The sequence below is a fragment of the Manis javanica genome, chromosome 1, assembly GCF_040802235.1.
Source record: "Manis javanica isolate MJ-LG chromosome 1, MJ_LKY, whole genome shotgun sequence".
In the NCBI taxonomy this organism is placed as follows: domain Eukaryota; kingdom Metazoa; phylum Chordata; class Mammalia; order Pholidota; family Manidae; genus Manis; species Manis javanica.
The window spans coordinates 78,100,744-78,123,372 of record NC_133156.1 but is presented as its reverse complement, the minus strand read 5'-3'; the positions used below and the strand labels follow the sequence as shown (position 1 = coordinate 78,123,372).

Sequence of the window (22,629 nt, the reverse complement as noted above, 5' to 3'; positions counted from 1 at the left end):
TTTAATAGGCATCTGCAAATGGGGACATCTGGGAAGGGTAAACCAATGCTTAATTAAAAAATAAGCATTTTACAGGTAAATATCAAACTTTATTCTTTCATTTCTCATTTGATTTTTGTCAGTTCTAGTTCACTTACCCTGTCTCTAAAAATGGCAAAATATCAGTCATAAAATAATTTGGATTTAATTGACATTCCCTAAGGCAAGCAAGCTGGAAGTATAATAATTCTTTGGAAAGCAAACATCCTTTGATGACTATAAGAATCAAGTATGATCAGAGGTTTTTCTTGGTCATTTTACAAGAGTCTATCCATCTTTATGTGGCCTATGAAACAAAAATTAAAATCTGTAAAATGGTCCTTTAAAAATTATAAATAATCAATGAGCAGTTGGGTGCCTAAAAAAATTCTACATATTATGATGGAAGAAACATTACATTAACCATTTATTTTATTCATGGTTTTATTTTAAATTGTTTAATTTTCCCTTAAGACATGTAAAATGTATCAACTGAAATCATCACAAATAACTTGTTTTATTTTAAAAATTTCTTTTAAAAAGGAAGAAAACAAGGAAACTTTTTAATTCTTTAGCAAATTGAAAAACTAATTATGATAAGAAATTGATCTGTAATTTAGAGTGATTACTAATTTTTTGGTTTCTTGGCAGTATCACAGGATTCATTCACTGGCTTTTAAGCCAGGATTATAAAATGTACAGAAAACACAGATTTTAATTCATTGAGTAATAATAGTCTAGATTATGATTTTTCCTTGTAGTGAGCTTTTAACTGTATCTAAATAATTTTTGGGAAAAGAATTTAAACATTAAGGACATATGAAATCTGAAGTCTAACATTTGCAATAAAACATAGTATTAAAGTAATGATTGTGACAGTTACTCCAAAAACAGTTGTACTTTCTGTGGTTAGACCTCTGGCTCTCTGGCATGGGAGCACATCAATGTGTGTACTCCACTAACTTGAACAATTTAAAAATATGTCTGAATATGTAGCACTGAGCACCCAGTGGATGATCAATGACTTTTATAAATGTCTGAATGTCTGAATCATGTCTGCTATCTCGTGGTTATATGGATATGTTTGTGGGATTGCCCTATGTTGACAATGTCAGCTTCTCATCTAAAGACAGCCCTAATTAGCCAAAGTACACTGGTATAGGTGTTCTAGTTATCCAATAACTCACTTAAAATTTAAATTTCTCTCTAAATTTTTCAAAGTCATAGTCATGTGCTCTCTTATCTTATTATCTAATATCCCCAAACAATATCATTTGTCCTTGATGTTTCATAGCCTAGCAGTCCAGGTCATCATTAACAACATTTACCGTTAACTATGCTGCAGATCTAGTATATATTCCACAACTATAAGTCCCTACTGAAACAAAATCATGCTGAGTATTTGACTACATTGCATTTATTGTTTCCATATTTTTTACTCATAAATTCTGGCAGATTGTACAAAATATGCTTACTTGAATGCTTCACTTGACCAATTTTTTTCTTTTCAAGGTGTGGATTTCATGGAATCATTGCTACAAAACAAACAATGAAGACTGTAATAGAACTAACCTCAGTACAGCCACCATAAATTTGGTGAATTTGGGCTCTGAATTTACGTTCATGAAGATGAGATGGTAAACCACTGTTATTTTGTTTATTTTTTGAAAGAACATATCTCAAAATTACTAGCATGCATATTCATCTGACAGAAAATGTTTTTCTGAGCCCAGTCAATTGATATAAGAAATCACAAAGTCCAGCATTAAAAATACAATGACTGTTCTTAGGGAAGCAGGACTGATTAAGCTGAGAATTCCTTCAAGAAGAGTTTTGATATAGTCTATGATTTTCTTTGATGTGTTCCTCCAAGGCTATGCCTATCTGTGAGGGGCCCTGGGCAAATATTTTTGTAGGGTCACTGTCTACATAAGCAATTATATTTAAAATGTATCACATAGATCATGGGCCCATCTGAGGTAGAAATGAAGACAGAATAATGGGGAGAGAAGTAGTTACATATGTGCTTATTGTCCAATTAGTGCATGTGAAGAGTTTTCTTAGTGTCCAGGCACATCTCTTCTTGTTCTGGTTCAGGAAAAATCTCATGTTATTTATTGTCTAATGTTCCCTAAATCATTTCATATCTCCCTGTACATGAAAAAGACAACAATGACATTATTATTCATACAGCCATAGCTCTTCAGAATGTGTTTGTATTGAAACAATATAGATCTTCTTGCTACTGCAGTTCCCCAATACCACTGATTTTGCTACATTGTTATGTATGACGCTGCATCACCCAGTGGCTTCACTGTGCTATTAATGGTTATAACCATGCTTCATTCATGACAACCACAAATAAATGCAAGCCTTACTCAAGAGTAGACAGGAAAGTGTGAATTGTCATTCATTTTCTGTACTTTTATTTTACCATAGAGAATTTTACAGCCTAAACATAGAATAACATATCTTCCAAATATGTCTTTCCTTGAAATCTTTAGCCAAAGTTATTACATTTCCAGAATTTAATACCTTTCCATGTTGACCATACCCTTGCCTTCCACATATTGCTACCAGTAGGGAGGATTGGCAAGGTCCCCTGAACTGAGCAAAAAGAATGGCCCTCTTCACACAAGGAATGTTTATACCATTTCCAGCAAGGCTTAAGTCTAACATAGGAGATTATGTTACCACATCAATCATAGGCAAGAGAGAACCTTGAGCAGAAGGGCTGATTAGCACCAAGGATCCCAATTCTGGAAAGCTCTCTGAGGAGACAGATACAGCTACCTGCAGAGGCCTGTCTGACATACAGTGAGAAGCATGTAGAAAGAGTAGTATAACTGTCCTGGGATTCAACTAGGGATAGGTGGGGGAAGCACACAAAATAAAGGTCATCTCTTGCCATCATCGGATGGTGTAGATCAGAGGGAACACGTGATCTAAACACAGGTGTGGCCCACATATGTGGCTCATGCCTAAGAGTCAGAGATGGACCATTAGTAGCCTAGAGCTCTGAGCTCAACCTGTGAATAAAGTGAATGAGTCACCCAAAAATCAACATGTCAACACTGTACTTGCAACTCAATCTCATGTGAACCCATGAAAAAAATACTATGATTTTAACTCAGGGTGCCTGGCCAGGATGGCACTACTGGATCCTATAGGTCCTAGCCCCCTGACAGGACCTTAACAAGGTAGAAGGCATGCAAAGTGCAAAGTTCCCAGAGATACCAGCCAGAAGCTGGGGCCCCTGCTTTCTGATACTGTGTTTTTCTCCAGTTTCTAAAATGTGCTTAGATATAAGCTCTTGTCTTCCAAAAGCATGTTCCTCTCCATATTACAGCAATTGTATTTTCAGATATATTGCCAGAGACCAGACTACCCAATAATATTACAACAGCCTTTTGGAAAGGATCATGTTTTACATTTCTGCTCTGCTCTGTAAAGCCTGGTCCAGTGATAGTCAAGTAGAAGTCTACAAATATTTCTCTGTTCTTAATAGGTAATTACTAAACACAGTTAATAGATAAAGTGTAGAAGTGCTAAACAAGAGAAGTCAAGAGTCAGTGATACTGTAAAAGATTGTTGCTAGAAAGTAAATACATTGTAAACAGTCATTCTTCATCATAAAGATTTCAACCTGAAGAAAATAGATTCTTTGTCTGAAGTGAAAGTGCTGGGTGGATATTACACTTCCTAAAATTATTCACCAAACTATTGTTTCTCTTCCCTTTCTCTATTTTCAATTCTGAGAATATGCATATCTTTTCCTCCCTTTTTTTGCTAAAATAAGTTCAATACTTCACTTTATGTTGAATTTAACAATGACCTTCTCTGTGACTAAGTCTAGAACATAATGATCTACTATTTAGAACTGAAGTATCACTTTTTATGTGTGGTCTATGCCACGATGATTCACTCTGAATGTAGATGAATGTGCAAGAGCATTGTATGTGCACACGAACATTGTATATTATTGAGATACTTATATATATGCATGTCCCATCTCCACAAGAAAATTATGTCCTTTATGCTAATGAGCATATTTCTTATAGAGTATGAAGCACCTTCCCAGAGAGAGTTGGAGCCGAGAAAAGTTTCCTATATTTGACTAAAGTTTGATCCCACTCTTCTATGTCTGGCCTTTGAAACTTTTTGAGAACCTTGATGTGCATTAAAATGTAAATGAGATTTAAGAGTGACAGGCATCAATAATTAAGCAATATCATGTTTAAGCAAATCTTTGGTAATAGATGAAATAATTTAAGAAATTAAACTAGTGTGTATTTCCCATGTTATGCCTATATACAGATCCCAGGCAATATATTTGCTTCCCAACAATTATCATCACCAGTCATCACCACTGTCTACCTATTGCTACTACCAGTCCAACCAAACACTCCAGACTATTAAGTCTTTGAGCACTGAAGCCATACATTAATCATATTTCTATCCTTAGGTAAGTAGCACAAAGTAGTGCTCAATAAATGTTAACTGAGGAATAAATGAAAATCTACATTAATTTCCCTTCTTAAACTGATCCAGTCATATCTGAGTCAATACATACAAGCTAGTTGTATAATTTCCATTCTTCCACACATTTTACCAGAAGTTGTGTTGCAATAATAATTACCTTGCCAAAGCTGTGAACATTACACAGTAAATCTGTCCCATGGTTACAAGTCTACACAGCTCACTTTGCTTATTCTTCTCAAGGGAAACTAAGCAAGAGGATATAGGTGGCTTTTCTTTTCAATCATCACTGTGAGAAAATAAACACAATCATGTGTCATCTTCATTTATGAGAATATTACATTCAGCTAAAACAGGAACAAATAATCTTATTATTTAGGAAAAAAAGATGAATATGGCACACTGGAAAAGTGTACAGGTGAGGAGAAAAAATAAAGTGAAAATGCAAAATTTACAGTTCACAGTAAAATATTAAATGATGACAAAAAGTCCTTAGCATTGCTAGTTAACAACTGATTAGAAAATGGCTACAAGATCATACAAGATCATTCAGATAAGACAATAACATATGCTTTTTAAGATTTAGACTATCTTTTGAAATGTGTAATGCCTATCTTACTTCTTCATGTTTAAGCTATATAAGCCTGTGAAATGTAGAATACTAGGGCTTGCAGTCATGTTCTGATTATACTAAAATAAGAAGCCATCAAAATAAAAAGACATTTTTAGTCCTTATTGCTAGTGCAAAACAAGGTAATCTTCCACAGCCTCACCATCAGGTGGATTCTGGAAGATAATTATTTTGCACACTCAGTTCAGGTTCTTGATTCCAGTGCAGGAGGTTACTACAGATTTTAGAGTAGAAGAGAGCCAAGATACATAAACTTAATTGTTATTGTTGCCTATTTGACAAGATACTGTCCCAAATGAATGGACATTGGCCATTCAGATGGAAAACAAAGCCTGTTTATCAGCTGGTTAATTGCACTCAAAAATGAAATAAGATTCCCAGCAGGGAAGCTCCCTCACACTTCTATTTCTCACCTAAATTATAAACTATCTGCCAACAGAACCATTTCCAGCATCCAAGTGTTTATCATAATGAAGCACATCTGCCACAGATGACTGCTGACCTTTCACCTTTGGTCAGCATGCGGGCAGCAGGCACAGTCACAGGAAGGGGGGATGGAGGCCAGTTTCCTGGCACTGTCATCTTCTCTTTATTTGTAGAGCTTAACTCTGAAATGAAGAGATGACTAAGTAAAGCCAGAACACTGAAAATATTCCTTATATTAAATGAATCCAGTGAATGCATTTTCTTCCCGTCAAATTTTCTGGAAGTAGGGAAGACTGGGTTTTTTATGTTGTTAACTCATTTATTAGTTTTATGCTTTTCAAACTTAGCAGCTGACAAGGAATATTCATTGTATAATTTTTTTAAATAGTTTCCATCACTTAATTTAGCCAGTTTGATACTTGCTAGATCACCCTAGAATCACCAAAGAGGCTTACCTTAACCCCACATTGGAAAAAGGTTTAAATACAGGGTTTCATCTTTCCTCTGTGGAGTTTTTGAGCAATCTGGGTGATCAGTTAGAGGGCATGTAAAAAGGCAAACTTAGACCCCCATATCTGCATGTGTGGAAAAGCCTTAACTGTGATAATAAACCACCACTGAAACTAATTACTACTCACTGAGTACCTGTAGCAGATACTGCATTAAGAGTATGTTATATACACACTCTGTTAATGTGTGAGCTTTCCAGCTCGAGCACAGCCTCAGTGCACATGGAACACAGGCTTTATGAGAGAGCCTTCAGGATGGGTCTGCTTACCTGGTTTTGATTTGTTTGGACATCAGAATAGCAACTGTTTTCATAGATACTTGTAGCCCAGTTATACAGTTTCAATAAATGTCAATATCATCTCTTTCATTGTCCCTCTTTTCCTTTCTGTCAGCAAAGTCCTGACCATCTATACTTCTCCAAGGCATTAGCAGGCCCTTTTAACAGACGAAGCTGTAGAAAGCTATTTCTATGCTTCAGAAACTAATAATCTAATGCTTCTTCCTAATGACCCCTCAACTTCTTTTTTGGAAATCCCCTCCCTCTCCTTGTGTGTGAATTCCATGCTACTCCTTGCTCCCTGCCTTCTAGAAAGGTACGGGGAGTTGAATCATTCTTTTTGCTGGAATTCTAGTAGAGTAGGAGGTTCTGCTTACAGCCTAAGCCTGTCAGTTAGATTTTTACTTCTACGACTTTGGGAGGGACGTGTATAACTCAAGAACGAGGGTCACCATGACGAGACCCTGGCCACTCTGTTCCAGCAACTGGAAAGTTAGCATGGCTGCTACTCCTTAATCCTGCCCTTTGTGGTTTCTCTTGAATCATGGCTCTCATGGCCTAAAGGCTGGCTACCAGCTTCCTCATAATCATGTGAGCCTACACCCCCATCTTGATATTCTCCAAATAAGTTCTCTTTCACTTTTGGTAACTAGAATTGGTGTCTGTTGCTTATAAGGAAAACCCAATACTGAAATGAAATGCATGAAATTATGAAGATGATTTATGTAAGAAAACATGTTAAATTGGGAATGGAACAGACAATGTGTGTTTAAAAAAGAGAAATAGTGGTAGCCTCTTTGTAGACAGCGATAAGCAACAAAATGTACTCAGGGAACAATGAATAGGTCAACTTACTTGGAGAGAATTCTTCCTGCTACAAACATTTGTTTAATATCTTCTGTTGGGCACTGCTGGAAAACAAAGAGCATCAAGGTCACATACCTCCTGCTGGGTAGCACAAGGGCCAGTCATCTCTTCAAGTAGAGAGAAATACTCCTAGAGTGAGTTAATAAGAGAATTTTGACTACTGCCCCAAAGCTGTTCTGTAAGAAAATAGCATCTTCACCAAAACAAATTTTTGATGTTACTAATGCATTATTTACAGGTAGAAGAAGGGAAATAAATGCTAGATTTAAATAAATCCATTTAAAACTGTAATGAGCAGACGTTTGAAACCTTGAAGGGTAGCACTCCATGAAAATTGTGAGAATTTCTAGCTTCAATTGATTCTCACTATAACACTTGGAGTAAGTGTAAAAGCTTTCATAAAAAAAAAACATATAACCTATATGTGAAGGAAAATTTAATTTCATGATTGTGGTCGCTTTATAAAATTCTCTGAAAAATCCTTACTCATACCTCTGCTTCTTTTTGACAGATGTGAAGTAGTTTTTATCTTTTTCTCTTTGGGGCACAAGTAAAGCAAAGATGATTTTTACCGGCCACCTATAGTGAACACAGTTTATCTCTTCTTTCCATCTTATTATGCTATTGATATTTAAAATCCCGTTAAGTGTAAAAAGTAACTTCCTACTTGGTAACCAAACAGAACCTTCCCATTGGAGGAACATGGGTGGCAAACAGCCATTATGTACCATAGTGGGACAGCGTCTGCATATGACATAGCCGATGAGACACACATACTGAAGAATCTCATCAAGTATGAAGTATAGACCACCCACACAGACTACTTGTGTGCTCTCCCAAGGGATGCTGATCAAGAATAATGGCTCCATATCACCTTAACTTAGAACAATTGACAATAATGATAATTGTTCATGGTTGGAATTAAGCAGTGATGGCCACCTGGATATAACATAATTTATTTAATCAATCTTTCACAGTTCACATTTAGGTTGATTCAATTTTAATTGCCTGGATTATCTGATTATTTCTTTTGGATATATTCCAAGCAGTAGAATCGTTAGTATATATACATTTCCAAGGTTTTTGAACTGTAGGGTATTTGTTAGTTTTGTTCTTCAGAAAAAAAATTGTATCAATTTATACTCAAACAGCACTGTATAAGTTGCAGCTCTACTGTTCTTGAATTTCAGTCCTGGAGCCCAGGAGAAGGAAGACATGGGTGAGTCACTCCAGTTGTGGCATAAACGTCTAATTTCCTTTCTCGGTCAGAAAAGTGATAAAATGAAGTTTTAATCGCCAGGTTTTAAAATCCTTCTTTCTCTATTTCTCAGAAATTGTTGTACTATTAAGATAAAACTTATCCTTTATAAAATTTAAAAGATACAAATGAAAATAATAAACTCTCCTAGAATGTTGTCACAGAATTTCACATCCCAAAACGAGGTTCTCCATTCCATATCCATCTGTCTGTCTATCTACCTAACCTACCTACTTACCTACCTATCTATCTGTGCAAAGGAAAAGTCAGGGTTTAGGTATTTTTTACCTAGATTCATCCTCTGATCTGTGTCTTTGCTCCTTTCATTCCTCTTCCAGCCAGGCCCTTCCTCCCCTCCGAAACCTATTCTAAACCTCCCTTCTGTCAGTTGGGAGGACAAGCCTTACCTCAGCCTCCCTACATCCCTGTCTACCATTCACGTCATCATTTGCTCCATTCCTCAGCCCTGACACTGCATCATTATAACCTAGAACTTGAGTATTGGCTAAAATGCAGTTAGTAATTCATTTAGCCTGAATTGATTTCAGAGAGAAAGAATTTATCACTTACTATTTAAGAATGACTGTCAGCTGGATATTTCATTTCTTGGCCACCTTGCTCTTTGTCATTAAAGAAAGAAATTAACTTCATAGAACTTAATAGCTGCATAGATTTAAAGAGTTCAGAAAATAATTCTTATTCAGAAAATATAGGAACCTTTCTATTATTTCATGGTGATGGTGGTCTACATTAATTTCTCCATTTCTATGATTCTGAGGTTTTCCTTGAACTCTTACCAGGAATTGTCAAGATATTACAGACCCATAGGGCATTACTTTTCAAAATAATTAGAATTCCTCAACTACACTGTGGGTATCTTATTAAACATAAATGATATGAAGAATTTTTAAAACATCTTCATTTTGAAGTGGTTCTAGTTGAAGTAGTTTACTATTCACAACATAATTCTAACTCCTTTCTGACTCCCATTAGGACAGATTTTTCATGCAATTGCTGAATAAAATCTTTAATTTTGGGTCATTTCAGCTCATCGCCCCTCCAAAAATAAATTGGTTCTTTAAACATGCATATAGTTAATTTTGTTTGTTAAAAGTTGAAAGTCGGCCTCTTATTTCTTCTTAAATTTTTGTCTCATCTCACTCTCCTATATAACTTTCATGCCCAGGAATTTTCTAATAACCAAAGACAACATTAGAATTCTGACTTCTAAAACAATTTTATCTGTGACTTTCAAGTTTAATAGCTATAAACCTATCAATATCAATTATTTTAGAGTTTTGAACATTATTTTCCTTAGGAGTTTTTTTCAGGAAGGAAGACCATCAAAAAAAGTTGTTGGATTATAATTAATACCAATAAAGACTCTATAAAAACATTTTCAGGTGAGGCATATAATTATTTCTGCTCAACCTTCTGAAATAAATACTCAAATATTACAGTTTGGGTTATAGCTACTGTAAGTAAAAATAAAAAGAGTCCAGCAATCTAGTTCACTTATTTGTGCAAAATATATTTCATATGCAATCAAGGAAAATTCTTAGATTTTAGAATGTGTAGTTGGCACCTGCTGGGGCGGTAACAGCAACTGAGCTCTGCCTTAATGGTGCCCTGTGAGTGCTTAGAGTGACACAGATCACTGTCTCTGCGTTCCTTCTGCCCAACGCCTGGCTATGCCAGCATCCGAAGGCTGGCCACAGAATTCCCTCTTATGCCCACCATGGCAAGACCGAGAAACTTGGGGTTCTGGGCAGGTGAGTCTCTTCCCCAGCCCAGTGGAACTGAGAAGAGAATCTTTGTCTTTCTACTACAGATGGTCAACAAACTGGAGTGCTCCAGTAATCTGAGAAGAGGCCAGACTTATTTTAATTACAAATTACTCTCTCATTTCACTTTTGTTATCTCTCTGTACCTGTAGATCACACAACAGATGACTTAATATACATTATTTAAATAATCATCTAAACCTTTCCAGCACTTTCCACCTTCCTCTGAAAAGCCTGCACGTTTGTAGGGATTTCTAAGTTCAAGCGCCGTAAGTCAAGTTTCAGTTCTAGCAAGTGTGGGGTAGATGCAACTATAAAACAGACCGATCAGACATTGGAACAACAAAGACAGGAGGATTAAGGCAGTCTCTGAAGATGAAAGTGTAAAGAGATCTTGGGGGAAAATAGCTTGAGAGGAGGCTTTTACAAATCAAACGGAAAAACTCTCATCAGTTGGCTCTTACTCCTTTTTAAAAATTTTAGCAACATGTGCAAGGAATTTTATCAAGTCAGATCTCACATTCTTTAAACAAATTTTAAAAGAAGAAGTGAAAAGCAGGTTCATAACCCGTCAGTAGTTTCCCCAATGTCATTAAGCCTTGTTGTCACTAGAAAAACACTTAATAATTTGAGAACATTTTCCAGCAGAAATACATGGAACTGAAAAGAAACCCACATGGCCATGTGGAAATACTTAGCTGCTTCCCCTGTGTTGAACGCTGTGCATTCACAGAGAACTTACGACATAGTTCCTTGTATGTATACACGTTTTTTGTTCAACAATGCCAAAAAGTGATAACTTGGAGACTGAGAATTATACTGACAGTCACCTGTCATTCATTGTCCTTTATTCTGACAACCTTAGGCATTCAGGCATGGATTTATGGGTTTTTCCCCCCTTTCATTTCATTTTTAAAGGAGCTGGGGGATGGCGGAGAATATCAGAGAACTCAGTCCTGAATAGACTTTTGTTTTGCTCTTTCTTTTACCTCTTGACTGTGTCAAATGCAGTGTGTCTCTCATGCAGTTTCTCTCTTTAGCAAGTCTTGGCTGGGCCAGCTAGTTAGTATTCAGAGACAAGGCAAAGAGAATAAAATTCTTCCCTCTGCTTGCTGAGACTGCAAATATGCAATTAGACTAAAAGCAATGTATTGGAGAAAGAAGGCCATTGCAGACATCCTTGTTGACTGGAACCTGCCAGTATAACTTTAAAACTGTAAAAACTTCATAGGCAGGGAGAAATAGTCACTTAGAGGCACATAAGTTAGTTAAGACACTAAGTCTGTATTCGCTACAGACATTTCTGCTGTGTAATGTACTCTGTGAACTGTAAGATTTTCCATTTAATCTTGTTTACTTATTGTAATGAGAAACAAATGGGTGAAATTAGCAATGGTGATAGAAAATTCAACCTCTTATTGTATTGCATGTTATGAAAACGTTTTCTAGATTAGCATGTTACTCCCATTTTCATTTGAGCTCACTTTAAAGGATTGTAATGGAGGGCTGAAGATTACAAACTGTTTTATATCTGACCAAGCAATATCACATATCTCTGCTGAACAGTTACATGAGAGGTTTAAAACAATATATGCCAGCCATTTGCTGTGTATCAATGATAGTATGTGAGGTGGTTCTTGAAACAATTCTTCCTCCCTTCAAGATAGAAATTATATGCTGGGTTCCTGTGCAAATGCTCAAATGCTGTCACTCTGTTAATTAAACTGGGATTGCCTAATTCCATTTTGTGATAGACCAATCTCCAGTGAGCTTTCACGATTGTCCAATTGATGGGATGGGGCAAGTAGACCTTGATTTGGTATATTTAATCCATCCCTTTTCTTCTTTCAACCCCCATCCTTCCAAACCACATTTCCCAAAAGTTGAGAAATGCTAGCCTGATGAATTTATTTTTAAATTTTCTAACCCAGGAAAAAGGAATCTGGATTATTGACATTCTTTACCGGAACTACAGTAGACTAGAGTTAGCAGAAAAAACTGCTAATCATCACAGTTTTCGTGTTGGAAGCAATTTGCCTATAATTAGTAAGTTGATAAATACCAACAAAATGGGTGCTAAAACGAACAACTCTTGTGCGGAGAGACATTTGACTCTACATTACACTTTGCATTTTTATATATGCAGCATTACATTTTGTTACAAAGAGCGACAACTTTAGTGGCAGCTGAAGCACTCTAATCTGTCTTCTGAAGGAAAGCAGACATACATCTTAATATAACAACTTCTTTTATAAAACATATCTGTTTTTTTGAGGAGTAAGCAATGCAAGGATAAGGAAAGAAGTTGGTATTTTATTCATTTTATATGAAATGCTAGTGAAAGATGGAAGTCTTGTTCGGCTAGATAATGAAACATGCTAGATAACATAGCATGTTAGATTAAATGATATGGGTGACTTAGGGTGTAGTCTTCATTGGTAATACAGAATGCACATTTGTAAATATTTGTTTTCTACATTTCATGTGAAATGATTATTGTACTAAATGTTGCTACTCCATATAGACTCAGACACATGGCCATTTTTGCTCAATTCAAATAAGGCAATGCATACGGGGTACTAAAATGTGAGATAAATGTTTAATTCAAATAAATAAGATATAGTATATTGTATCTCTGAGGTCAAATATATGTCTGCAATGTTTTAATACAACACTAGCTTTTGTAAGGATCTAAATCACAAAAGGTGCATTATACATAATAAATAAAGGGATCTGATAGCTTTATCCACTGACATTTGACTCCCATAGTTACTGGAAAACATCACAATAAATTCAATCTATATGATCTGATAGAAAAAAAGAGATTATTCCAAGGAAATTATGAGGGTATAAATAAATGTCTTATGTGAATGTGGCTGGGAAAATGCTACATCTTTCTAGTGCTTTTTAAAATGGTAATTGGTGTTTGTAGACATAATTTTAAGAGCATCTTTATCTACAGCCACTTTATAGGTAACTTGATTAGCACATGTGGTTATCAGAGATCATGTAGTCTCCTCAAACTGCAGACATGTGGTAAATGGATTGATTGCTAATTGCCAAGTATCTTCTAACATAACCATTTATATATATACATATACATATACAGATATATATATGTACTTTAATACATTTGACTTGGTTTGCTTTTCCTTTCCCTTTAAACACTATACTTTTGGTATTCTTAAATACTAATGAGATGGGAAGACATCACCAACAGAAAAATAAATCCATGTTTTCTTCCCTTCTTAGGAACATTCTATGGTGGGTGGTAAAATATTTAAGCCATTTCAAAGTCATGTAAACTATCCCAAATATGTCAAGGGAAGAAGAAGAGGCTAACTCATTATTTTTCTGCAATGAATAAACATGAAAGAGAACATTTTAAAGGCCCAAGTAGCTTTGTTTTCATTTATAGTACATATCAATAATTTCATACCATTAGCATTTTGCTTATTTGTGATATAGTATATCTGTGACCAGTAACAGATTGATCATTACAAAATAAAAAGGCAGACAATTGGGAAGTACATGTTGCAGTTACCTGTGAACTTTATGTTCCATCCCATTCATTATTATTATTACTATTTTCCTTCATATCCATCCTGCTTGAAACTTGGGCTTCAATTCATTGGACATATTTGCTTTTAATGATGATTTACTTATAAAATGGGATTAAAATTCATTTTTTACATGTAAATTTTTCATTGTTTATTATTTGATAAGAAAAACAAACTAAATGTTTTCACATTTAAATTTAATTTTGTAACTCACTTTGAAAAGCTTTTCTTTTACCTATTTTCCAAAACCAAGAGTAGTGCATTTAAAGAGAGTCTGAAACTGAAGAGTAAAGCTATGCAACTTGGACCTAGTTGATTTTGCTGCCATTTTTTCACTGATATGATTTAATTTATGGTAGGTCTTTTTCTTTCCACATATGACTCCATTTAAGAGATGGCAATATTGTATAAGAGGCATATCAGCTATGTTGGTGGACAATTTATTCCTTCTTAAAACAAAGTTACATATAGTGAACTGCGTCTTTCTTCATGCTTGCTTTATTCCCAACCTTTTTTCTTGCCATTCAAAAACAATGCTGATGCATGAAATGACAAATAGCATTAGGAGTTAAACCAAACCCAAAGCACAGTTATATATTAAATTGTTTTTAAAAATACTGACCTAAGCACCTCTGTGAGATGTTATTAGTAAAATTTGAAGAAGAAAAAAAAGACAGTTGGAAGTGAGCCTTGCTCTCCTTTGTAGCTGGTATAATTGCTGATTTGCCATCATGTTTGCTTGCGATGCCTTTGTCAGATATTATTTCATGTCTTGTCATCAAAGGAGAGGTTTCGAAGCTTTTTTTTCTGCATCTGAGCGACTGCTGTCAGGGCTCAGACCCAGACTCCCAGGGCTAGAGCACGGTGTCCAAAAAGCTTTGGGTAAAAAAATCTCTTCACAGCCCCTCATTTCCACTCACCAGGTCAGCACATATGTTTTACCAAAAGAAAAAATTCTAACATTTCAACATGAGCTTTGAACCCCATAACTGTAACCAAGTGATGATTTTTCATTAAGATCTAGTGTTGAATAACTCTTGCCCATTCCCATACAGAATGAAATCTAATGCAACTCTTCTGTCATCTTCCCTGGTAAGTGGTGATTTTCTAGAAATTGATGATTTATAAGGCTTTCCTAAAAATAGTTGGCATTTCTAAGTAGATGCTTCCCAACACACAGTGAGTCCACAGAGAGTAGGCTGAAGAAAAAAGTTTATTTTTCATCCATTTACTTCTCCTGAAAAGTTAAGTTAAAAGCCTACAGTAAGGTTGTCATATCAGCAACCAAAAACAAGAAAAAAAATAACTGTAGAACATAAAATAATAGAATGATTTTCTGTGCAGATCCAACTATGTGGAGAACTATTCAATTAGCCTCACAGTTACTTTTAATGAGGGTTGTTGTGGAATAAGTGGAAACATCTGTTACCCATGAACTACCACAGTGGTTACACAGGAAAAAACAGTTCCCTCTTCTATTGATTGGGACTGGTCTTCACGGAACAGTCTTATTAGTATGCTTAGAACAACCATGCAAATCTCTAAGCCAAATTAATTATTCTTGGCATTCCCAAGAGATAATCCCACAGTCATTTTTTACCAAAGGCAACGAGCAGGGGAACCTTTCTCTGTACATATTTTATTATGGTTAGCAATGCCTAATTGTCCTACTGTATGTCGCCCTATTTTACCAGCTACAGTCTGAATTCATTCCCATTCTCTCCTTAAAAGTTTGAAACCCCCTAGTGACAGGAATATTAATGTGCCAACACTGTCATATCTATTTCAGCTCATACATATGCAATGTCTTTGTTTTCAAAGATTTATGTCAGACTTTGCTGAAGTGAGGTATTCTACCATTTTCGATAATAGCATGCCAAAGTGATGTTATCAGCCACATTCAGCACTCACTCAAGCAAACGGGGAGAGCATCCATTCCTTCATGGCTTAAACTCATAGAAACTGTTATTTATCCTTATTTGATGAGAAAATCTTTCAGGGGGAAATGGTGTATTTTTAGAAGAAGATTATGGCCATCCTGTGGATTATCTTTTAATTAAGAATGGATGATTTGTGCCCACTCTGCTGTAGCAAACATCTTGTTGCTAATGAAGTTTAAAAAGACTTTATTTAATTACAGCTAATCACCAGGGTAAAATGTGGAATTTCCTTTGATCTTACATGTATTATGGTAATCCCTTTGGCAGATACCATCTCCTCAAAATATCTTGAGTTTTTTGGTTGGTTACATCTTCGCAAAAGGTGGAGCCATCTTACACTAAAGAATTTCTTTCATTCCCTCTGAAGTTGCCTACCCTGGCATAAAAATCACATGAAATTTTCTTATAGGCTGAGATGGTCCTTTAATCAGAGAGGATTGAAGGCTTCAACTATTTGAATCTTTCACTTCATCCAATACCCAGAAGAGGGTTATTTTCTCTTGTTCAATGATTCAGATTCACCTATTACTATCAGACAACTTCAGTGTGCCAGGCACTGTGTTGGGCACTAGAACTAGAAATGTGAAGAGAACCCAGGCGCACAATAACCCAGCTTTTCTAGACAAACTGTGTTTACATTCTACTGCAGTCAGTCCATGTGGACATAAATATGTAAATGTGCTTTAAACCCAGTGGTTACTTTGTTTTCAGTTTAAAACCAGGAATTGTTTTGTCTTTGACTTGTTTCTAATCATCAGATTAGAATTACTTTGCTTCTCCAAGCCTCCTATTACTTTGCTTACCGGAGCCTACTATCCAAGCAAAGCCAGGCTATCCTTTTTGTTGTTGTTGTCCCTCTCGTCTCTTCCCTTTGGAATCAAGTGCAGTATGCTAATACCCCATTTTCTGGCCTTATTCATGCCTGAATCTCAAAGAAAATTATTTCAAGAATGCACATTACCCCTGTCCTAATTTCAGATGACATCTACCTCTGAATTTTCATTATTATAAACACTAGATTTGATCATTTCCACTGAAAATAGCATATCACTCTTTGGTATGCTTCCTAATAATTACTCTTGAATATTAACCACATTTAACTTTTTTCTGAAGTACAAGCCCATCCCCAGAATTAATCAGTGTGGTTTATGTTTTTAAATCTCAAAAAGGTCATTCTGTTTTATTTTGTTTTCCAAAAATTACCTTTTACTCTTTTCTGTTTTTGTTCCGTAATCTTCAGTTCATGTGATCCAGACAACGTAGAACTGTTTGGTGTAAAGGTACTAAAGGGCAAGATCCTGCTGGCTCCCTGAGAGAGAGAAAAGAAACTAGAGGTGGACATTGGAGACCCGTGCCCATGCAGGCAAAAGAGGGCAACCATCAGCTGCCCGGCTCCACCCCAACTGTCCACACCCATTGAGAGACGAGATGAAAACAGCATCTGAACAGAGTAGATGGGTTGGTTTTATTTGGAAAACAAAATCTTCCTGCAAAATGACTATCTCTAAACTAATCAAAATGAAAGAAATAAAGGTCTTGCTCCATCTCTTTCATGACTTTACAATTAGCTGGTTTCAAGAGCATAAAAATCCAAACCCAGCCACTCCCTCCAAAATAATTCTCATGAAGAGAAATAATTTCTTTTGAAACTATATAAGAAATCTTTTAGATTATTACCCTATCATTTCTAACTTAAAAAGAAGAAAACACCTTGTAGGCAGGGCTATTTGCCTCACATCTCCAAATGTTTTCTACTTTAACAAATCTGAATTTCTATGAATTCCTTCGGTTTGCCAGGACTTCAGCAGATTTAAAGTAGGTTTGTTGTCAAATCAGTGCAAGGTCTGTATCTCACACCTAGGGTTCCATTAGCACACAAGATGAGGACTGTCCTGCCTCCACCTGCAGCTGAATGCTGCCACACATCCCTCCCCTCCATCTTTCACACCACCTCAAACCCCACATCCCCGGGAAGCAACCCATCTGCCACTTTACCCACAACGCCCTGCGTCCTCGTAGTGAGCATTTAGACTTACAAAATGATTACGGTTGGAGGAAGTTCTTCAAAAGTGTGATTCACATCTTCAAAAAAAATAAAATAAAATGAACGTTATAAAGTAGAGAAGCAAAACAATTTGCGGTTAGTTCCTGTAATGTATTAAACATCTGCCGTTTTGTCTCTCCGCGAGGATGTGAGGTTGTGCTGAAGTCACATCCTGGTAACATCTGCACACTACTGAGAGCTCTTGCTTTCTTCTTTATGGCCCGCTGATGAGAGATTCTTTAAGATCCCTTCAGTCATCAAGACCCCAGTTTGATTTCTTTGCTTGTAACAGCCTTAAAGGTGGTCTCATTTACATTTGTGAAAATGTCACAATATAAGAAGATATTTTCGGTTTGATGTTTCATCCCTTCCTTTTTTTATCCGGGTGCTAGTTTTAGCTTTTCGAATGAATGTCGATCTCAAAATAGATTTTCCATGAAATATATTTTGTCTGATTTTTGAAACACCATGTCTACAGCAGATTCTTTTTTCCCCCCGAAAAGTTTTCATAAGAAATGGCACCTCTGCTTCTGCTTGCACTGCAACAGCTACACGGCAGAGAGAGGCCGGCTGGTTGACATCCAGAAACAGTAGGTGCCAGCTAGTTAAAGGTCAGGTATTGACAGGATATGAGTTGCTTCTGCTTCCCTAATGACCACGATTACAACTGAGCTGAGTAAATAGTCAATAAACAATGGTATTAACATACGTAGAAAAAGCATTTATTTTACATTTCCAAGATGATTGGCAATCCCCTCTGCTGCTCCAGGAATTCCTTGAGATGCTGGAGGTTTTCATGAGACCATGAAGAGTAATAGAGAACATTTATGTAAAAAAAAAAAATCTTAGGATATCTGCAAGGATTATTTATATTGCTGAACACATCTTTCTTGATACAGTCAGCCAGTGGTTAGGGGCAATTTATAAGATAGTCTTAAAGAGCCCTATTACCTATGAATTTTAGAAGGATTATTTGGCTTTGAGTATTAATTTTCTTAATCATACTGACTTTTTTTTTAGTTCATTTCAGTAACACATATCCTTTTGCTAATTTCAAGATATTTGGATTTTTTAATATATCATTGATCTCCAATATAATTCTATTGTGGTTAGAGAACATACTCTGTAAGGTATCTCTCTTTTTTTTAATTTATTGATACTCTATTTTTTAGTGTATCCTTTGTCTACCTTGGCAAAATTCCCATGTATACTTGGAAAGAATGTATATTCTGCACTGCTGGGTGGAATTTTTCTATATAATACAATTTAGGCCAAGAATGTTGATAGTATAGCTCAAATTTTCTATATCCCTACTGCTATTTTTCTCTGTGTCCTATCAATTATTAAGAATGGAGTATTAAAAATGCCCAACTATCATTGTGGATTTAACTAAATCTTCTTTGCTTCACGGATTTTGAGCCTCTTTTATTAGGTGAACACATCTTTAAGGTATGTCTTCCTGATGAATTGACCCTTTTACCATTATGAAATGCCCTCTTTATTTCTGGCAGTACTCCTTGTCTTGAGGTCACTTTGTCTGATATTAATATAACCACAGAGCTAGGAAACACAGATTTCATTTTTAAGTGTCTGGCTACATTTGTGGGTCAAATATTTAGAAAGAGTGCATCAGCTTACCTGTCACCTTGTATTCCCATAAATACCAACCACAGGGAAGAGTTTAACCTTTCTCATGGGTAAGCTGTAGCCTTCTGAGACAAGAGCAACTAGAGAAGGAGAAATTAAACTAAATAAAAAATAAATGAGGATGTGATACAAAATAAATCAGTATATAATCTTTATTACTTAGGAAACTCATATCTGTAATTTTTAAAATTACCTTAATTTTCCCTGAAATTTGAACTCAGTTATGAGCTGTTATGTTTTGAATGGCATCCTTTCAAAATGTGTGTCTACACAGAGTCTCAGAACATGACCTTATTTAGAAGTAGGGTATATATGCATTTATATATATAAAATATATAAAACCAAAAGATATATAACCAAAAATACAATAGTACAAGATTCTCCACACCTCTTTAGATAACACTATTGACTTTAAACTCATACAGAGAAATCTTTTTTATGGATTTTCTAAAAAAACACTACTATGCAATGTGTTCATACTCTTGTAGTAATTCCACTTCACATTTGGCCAAAGAAATATATTAAATATATTACTTTACATATGAAGAGACCTTGATAAATGTAGAAGATAAAGCATGAAATTATATCAACAGCAACGGTAATAAAAGCAAGTCAGTTCTAGAGGTCTGGTAATTTTGTAGGGATGAATCTCTTCAAAGTAGATCAACAAGACATTATCTCCAGAATATGTGGAGATAGCCTTTCCCCTTAAATTCTCAAATCTTAGGAGGGGTGACATCAGCCCAGATTCCCAGTTTCTAGAAAATTCTGGCTCTTTCTTCATGTAATTGAGGGACAAAGCAAACTACCAGACATAACTTTGTCTTGCCCATTTTATTGTACCTTGAGGGAAACAAAAAGCAAGAATTGCCCTATTAGTACTGTTTGAGGTGTTGATTCTTGCTGCTTACCATGGTGCCTCCAAGTGATGGGAAAGCTGGCGGGGCTGCCTGTCCAGCTTCCTCCCAGGAGCTCCTGCTGTCACAGCACTTACAGGTCAGTCACGACTCTGTATCTGGGTTCGGTGTGTAGCTCACATGTCTTTCACCTCATAAGCACATGGATTAACCTCTGGATTTTGCCATCATGTGAATAATTAAGATCTCCTAATGCCAGAAGTTACCAATTACTCTAACTATTCCTGGACTTGATTTTGATGTATTTGGCAGGAAAATTCTTTCAAGGATTCTTCCATTCTCAGAATCTACTACCAACCTTTGTGATTCTGTCAAGACAGTCTACATGAAAACCTCAAAAGTTTAATTGGGGATTGGTAGTTCTGGACAGACCTGCAGATAAATTACCTGTGTGCTGCTAATTCCTTTAGGGGAACATTTACATCAGATGCTCTTTTATCTTGACCTTTGGTGACCTGTTCCAATCTAAACACAACTTTTTTCCCCCAACCAGGTTGCTGGTTTCAAACAAAATACTCACAGATTTTGAGTCCAAATTCTTCATCTCTATTGACAATGTCCTATTAGACACTTTCTCTTCACCAAGTTGTTTTAACTCCATAGTTCCCTATTGTCTTCCTGCTTCTCTGATTTCTTCTGATTCTTTCTCTGCATGTTTTTTCTCCTTTTCCCTAAGATGAGGTTTCCTCTCAGAGATCTTTCTAGGCCCTTTTCTCTCTTTTTTAGTTTTTACAAATGACTCTGAGGACACCTCAGTGCAGGTAACTTCCAAATCTACACCACAATCAAAACTGAACTCTCACAACTTGTAAATCTTTTCTACTTGTACTTCATATTTTTCCAAATTATATATGTCACAACAAGTCTCAAAACCTCAAATATTTTTGAATCATTACTCATCCCCTTACAATGAATTAGTTTTCATATCCTGTAGAATCACCTCCACATACTTATTGAATATATCCCATCTTCTCCAATTCTATTGCTAAGGTCATTTTGCCAGCAGTATGTGACATGTCACCCCTACACACAAAAAAAGCATATGTATATATAAGCACATAAAAATATACATATGCTTATCATAAAATTTATCAAGACAAAGAATGTATAGCACATAATTTAGAAATTATAATAAAATGTATAATACTCTTTATTGCAAATTCCATATATCCAATTGATTCTCATGGAATGTTTTTATTGATTTTCACCAAATCCTTGTACCCTTAGCCAAGCAATCTGTGACTGCAACTGATGAAACAAATGCAGTTCTGACACAAGCATTCTGAAAAAATAAAGACACATGTTGGAATTTCACTCTTTCAATAATGACATGAGTGACTTTTAGATAATAATTTTATTAGAAGAATATTCCATGAATTTCTGTACTACTTACAATGGGATGACTACAGACACATGACATACTTTTCAGTTTAATCTACATTATTATAATTTTCTCCATTACTTTCTTAAATTTAGAAAATCAACAAAACAATAAATCAAGTCATGATTGTAGCATTTACTAACTGCTGTAATGTAAATACTCCCATCATGACTAATTTCAAGTTACCATCATAATGTCACTATATACTGAGCTGGGAAAAGATCTGCATCATTTTATCCTATGTGCACCATATGATACATGTAGTCTGAAATGCATAGATGATAATATCATAAGTATAAAGTAGTTTTGATCATTATATTAATTTTAATACAAATTATTTAATTATAAGTTCATATAATTAAATTTTTAATAATGACCATACAAAAACTGACTCACAAAAATCCTGAAAACTCAAAAATTGGCTCTCATAAGTAGGTACAGTTTGGCTCCAGAACAGCACAGCTCCTCATTCACCCAGCCTGTGTAATTATTTCCTAATCAGTCCCTTTTTTTGTTTGCTTGTCTTTCCCTCTATGAAGCCATCTCACATACAGTTTCCAGACTACCTCTAGGTGAATGACTCTGAATATTCAAACACTCAGAAAATTTCCCATTACCAAGAAATAAAACCTGAACTTTAGAGACTGCCTGACATTAAGGCATCTCGATCTGGACCTTTCAAAAATCACTCACCTCTAAACTGTTATAATTTAACCTATCCACACTTAAATTATCCCTTTTTAGAGGATTCTTTCTAATTCTTGTGCAGTATTTTTTGCCTGGATTCCTTTTCTCTCCATCCTTGCATTTTCAAATCCTATACATACCAAAAGATCAATTAAAAACTCAAATTTTCTGTGAATTTTCCCCTCTTTCTCTCTAGCTGAAAA

The 22,629-nt window shown here is 35.6% G+C and overlaps 1 long non-coding RNA gene across 1 annotated transcript; it reads right to left on the bottom strand.

Moving 5' to 3' along the window:
• Positions 1-4,294: 4,294 nt before the first annotated feature.
• Positions 4,295-18,015, bottom strand: LOC118971251 (uncharacterized). Its single transcript, XR_012129181.1, has 4 exons — positions 17,787-18,015; positions 16,954-17,059; positions 7,197-7,252; positions 4,295-4,786 (listed from the first exon to the last, which is right to left on the bottom strand). It is a non-coding gene; the product is annotated as an uncharacterized lncRNA (long non-coding RNA).
• Between the last annotated feature and the right edge of the window lie 4,614 nt (positions 18,016-22,629).